Consider the following 4762-nt stretch of genomic DNA (forward strand, 5'->3'; position numbering starts at 1 on the left):
TAAATTCAGGGCCAGCCTAGTCTACAAAGTTGGGACATCCAAGGCTAGTGAAACCCCATCTTGATCGATAGATAGATAGATAAGTAGGTGGGTGGGTGGGTGGGTGGATGGATGGATAAGATAAAGAAAGAGTATCCCAGAGCATGGGTACACATTTCTCAATAAAGTATCATTGTTCATCATTTTCTTTTGAGATATCTTTCTTTTCTTGTTTATTTTTTCACAAATAGGACTTTTTATTTGTCACTATAAAAATCTGGCTTTTAAATGGATTCTTGCACTGGCGGTCCATATCCATCAGCTCCTTCAAATTTAGCACCTGTCTCATCCACAGTTGTTTTTCCAGAACTACCACCTTCAGCATGGAGATCAGTGAGTTTCCCAATTCAGACCTGGGTCTCTTCAGCATCTTTACTTTTCTGACAAAGACATCATGAAAAGGTTACATGGGCTGACAGACCTTTTCTATGTCTTTCCCAGTGCAGTCTGCAATCAATTTATTAACCACTTCCTTCAGGCCATTTTTCTGCTCTTCTCTGGTCATAATTTCCATCGGCTTCTTGCAGATCCTGTCCTATGCACGGGATGTCTTGTGTATCTGATTGTTGCTTTTTTAAGTGAAACCAACACAAAAAGATTGAGCAAATAACAATTGGTTGTCTTGACATCCACCTCAGCTTTAGTCATGATCTGCCACTTTTTGACCACAGAACACATTTTGTCCTGGGTAAGATCCATGCCATGGGACAGACAGTTTTCGATGTCAACTTTCCCAATAACTTGCTTGAATTTTCTAACTGCAACTTGATCATTCTGTATATCAGCAAGGCTCACTTCAAACGCATGATCCTTGAGGCCAACAGATACAACTTTGGTTCCTTCAATCCTTGTGACTAATGTTATTCCAATGTTTCTAATATTGAAGATGACCTGAGTTTTCACATCATACCAGTTTTTCTTGGAGAACAGATTAACCACCTTTTTCTTGGCTCCTTTCTTGGCTCCCTTTTATCAGGCACTGCCATGGCTGAGAAAGCCAAAAGGTCGAGATATCTTTTTCTTACTAATTTACAAATTATATTGATTAATAATTATAAGATTTCGACCAGAGAGGTGGATCAGCAGGTAAGGATGATTATTACCAAGTCTGGTAATATGAGTTCAGTCTCGTAACCAGGCGTGGTGGCGCATGCCTTTAATCCCAGCATTCGGGAGGCAGAGGCAGGTGGATTTCTGAGTTCGAGGCCGGCCTGGTCTACAAAGTGAGTTCCAGGACAGCCAGGGCTACACAGAGAAACCCTGTCTCAAAAAACAAAAAACAAAAAACAAAAAAATGAGTTCAGTCTCTAGAACCCACAAGGTAAAAGGAGACAACCACCCCTGAAAGTTGTCCTTTGACCTACATACACACACACACACACACACACACACACACACACACACACACACACAAATAAATGCAATACGTTTTAAAAAGAATATTAACTTTGTCTATTGCATGTTGTGAAGTGGGTTGGTCTGATGCTGCTTGTATTCAAACGCTAAATTCTGTACCCCAAGATCTGGGTGCTCCAAGATGAGGAGCTTCTCATGTAGAACAGCTTTTGTTGTATAAACTTTATCCCTCAAATTATGCATGGTTGGTTCATAAAGATGCCTACAGCCTGTAGCTGAGCAGAAGAGAAGTAGGTAGGGCTTCATTCCCCAGGCTTGGGGCCCGAGGCAGAGACCACAAGGGAGAGAGAGGAGGAAGAAGGAAGATTGCCATGGTAGGTAGACTGTGAGCACATGGACATGAGGGCTGTCCAGTTGGAATAGGAGTGGCCAAGGAAGAATATGGTTAGTGATCTCTCAGGGTTATTGACAGAGAAGGAGACAAAATGACATAGAGGGTTGATATCTGCCCAGCTCTAGTGCTTTATATAAATATAATGGTTTTGTGTCTTTTATTTGTAAATTAAATGATGTAAGGTGGGGTAGAGACCCCCAAATAATATTTACTGCAACAATGCTGTGCTTTTCTACACCCATTTGTTTTGTTTAGACTCCAGTTTTACATGAAGCTTTTCACTCTTATGTAAGCCAAGCTTCTGGACTTTTCCTTTGTTTCTGTCTTTTGCGTTCTTCCCTTTGACAAGGCCTGTTCCATCCCAAGATTGGCTATTATCTCATCTGCTGGCTGGAGTTTGAAGAAGAGAAAGGATGTGAGTTGACCCAGAGGAGAGAAGGGGTTGGGCTTTCAAGGCAGATTGGATGACCAGGCAGGACAGTTAGAAGCAGCAAGGAAGACCAGAGAAATTTGATAATGTGGGTCCAGGAAAGTTAGACAGGGAGAAAGAAGATAGGGTTTGGAGTTTTGAGAGTGGGGCCATAGAGCTGATTATTGATTGTCCAACAGAAAATATAGGTTTATTGCAGCTGGTCTCATAAGAGAATCCCATTTGGGAAATGAACACCACATAAGGATAGGTTTGCTAGGCATTGAACAAATGCAGGGACCTGAAAGAGGTAGGGTGCTGCAACCCGGGCCCCGGGTGATGACATATTCAATTGGGACTGCTGGCTAGAGAAGTGAAATGGAGGAGGCAGAGCCAAAATAAATGTTCCTGTAATCAAAATCACGGAACAACTGCAACAAGAACAAATCCAGGCTTTACAACCTACACTGAGAGGCACTCAAAAGAAAAGAGGCTAAAGAGGTTGCAAAAGGATGTGAGGCTTCAGTTTCAGTGGCGGCAGCAGGGAGGTTTGTGAGAACAGACTGATTTCAAGAAAGATGCAACAGGAACAAGGAAACCTAAGCACAGCGTCTGATGCTCTGATTGCAAGGGGATGCCCACAAGCCAACCCAGAGTCAAGGGGAGAGCAACTCCCCGGATATATGTCCGAAACTTGAGATTGAGCTGGAACCCCCGGGGGGCCATGATGCTTCTCCCCCAGTTCGTGACTCTAAGCCAAGGCCGCTAGTGGAAGGGAGAAAAGGCAGCTTTCTTTCTCCTTAGGAATGCTTGAGGATGGACCAATTAATGAAGACAGAGCCTTAAAAGGCATAATTCTGGTAAATGACAACCTCCTTGTCCAAGTTAGTGCTGGGGGTGAGACCTTGTGACTGAAGTTGCCAAAACAAACACAGACACTCAGTTGAATTTGAATTTCATATAAACAACAAAAAAGCTTTGGATCAGTCAGCAGCAGTGGTATGTGAAGAAACTGCTGCCCTGGGCAACTGCTTGTAGTGGCCTAAGGAATTCTATTCAGTGACCTCTAGTCACTTGAAGCCAGGATCCATGTTCACATGCGCTCACTCGCTCTCTCTCGCCCTCCCTCTCTCTCTCTCTCCCTCTCCCTCTCTCTCTCTCTCTCTCATTTATTGTTATTATCATCATTATTACTATTCATTTGTTTTAGCTTTTTCAAGGTAGGATTTCCCTGTGTAGCCCTGGCTGTCCTGGAACTCACTGTGTAGTCCAATCTGATGTTTGAACTCAGAGATCTGTCTGCCTCTGCCTTCAGAGTGCTGGGATTAAAAATGTGTGTCACCACTGCCCAGTATATTTATTATTATTATTATTATTATTATTATTATTATTATTATTATTAGTGTGTGTGCCTATGTGCCCAAGGAGGTTAGAAGCATCAGATCCCTGCAGCAATCATGAACTACCCAATGTGGGTGCTGGGTATTAAACTTGGGTTCCCTGAAAGAATAGTACCAGCTTGTAATCACTTAAAATCTCTTAAGCCCCAGGCCAGGGTTCTTCTCTGCCATGGAAAAGAACTTCAGGATAGGCCAGGTACAGTTGAAGTTTACAGAGAGGAGATTTTTAAATATCTACTTAAGCATGAAGAGTATTAGAAAGAGGGAGGAAAGCATAAGACGGAGTCCAGGTTTCATGTGGGCTTCTCAAAAACAGCCATGACTATCTTAGCATTCGTCACATACACAAGTTTGGTGGCCTTCAAGTTACATATGAAAGAGAAAAGAAACTTTCTTCTCTTTTTCCCCATCTTATAACAATGGATTATGGGATGACTTTAGTAGTGCCTTAGTCAGGATTTCAATATGAAAAGGTAAAAAGACAGGCGTTGTGAGAATGCTGAGACATGGCTTTTCCTATGATGGGACTTCCTGTGAGACTCCTTAGAAAATTACAGGTCTACAGCTGGGGAAAGAGATGAGGGATGACTAGGCCTCCATTGCTACTTCAAATTATCATTAAAATCAGCTCTACATAAAAAGAATATCATCCCTGTATAGGCGAAGTTCACAGAAAATTTTAATTGTGCTGGACTTCTTTTTTAAAAAAGAAACATTATTTATTTGTGTGTGTGCGCACAAACACATGAATTCCCACATGTGTTACACGTGATTTCAGATCCCATGAAGCTGGAGTTACAATTAGTTGTCATCTGTCTGATGTGGTTCTGAGAACTATACTCGGGTCCTCTGTAAAGAGCAGTAAGTAATCTTACCTGCAGAGCCACCTCTCCATGCTGGTGATCCTTGGTGAGTCCAAGTAGACTCAAGGGTGGGGACTCCCTTCTCTTCTCACACCCCTTTAATGTTCCCTGTCTTTCTGTCTTGTCTCATTGTGCATATAACCCACATCTGCTGTTGGGATGCGTTCCCCGTACTCATGAGACAGAAACAAAGAGGATCTTTGCTAATTCAAGAAATTCACGATGAATTTCAGGTCAGCCAGGGCCACTAGCAAGTTCTTGTCCCAAACAAAACAAAACAAAACAAAACAAAACAGACAAA

The 4762-nt window shown here is 42.4% G+C and overlaps 1 pseudogene; it reads right to left on the minus strand.

Moving 5' to 3' along the window:
• Positions 1 to 263: 263 nt before the first annotated feature.
• On the minus strand, positions 264 to 4493 carry Gm2551 (annotated as a pseudogene).
• Positions 4494 to 4762: the final 269 nt, after the last annotated feature.

Source organism: Mus musculus, chromosome 7 (genome assembly GCF_000001635.26).
Source record: "Mus musculus strain C57BL/6J chromosome 7, GRCm38.p6 C57BL/6J".
NCBI classification, from domain to species: Eukaryota; Metazoa; Chordata; class Mammalia; order Rodentia; family Muridae; genus Mus; species Mus musculus.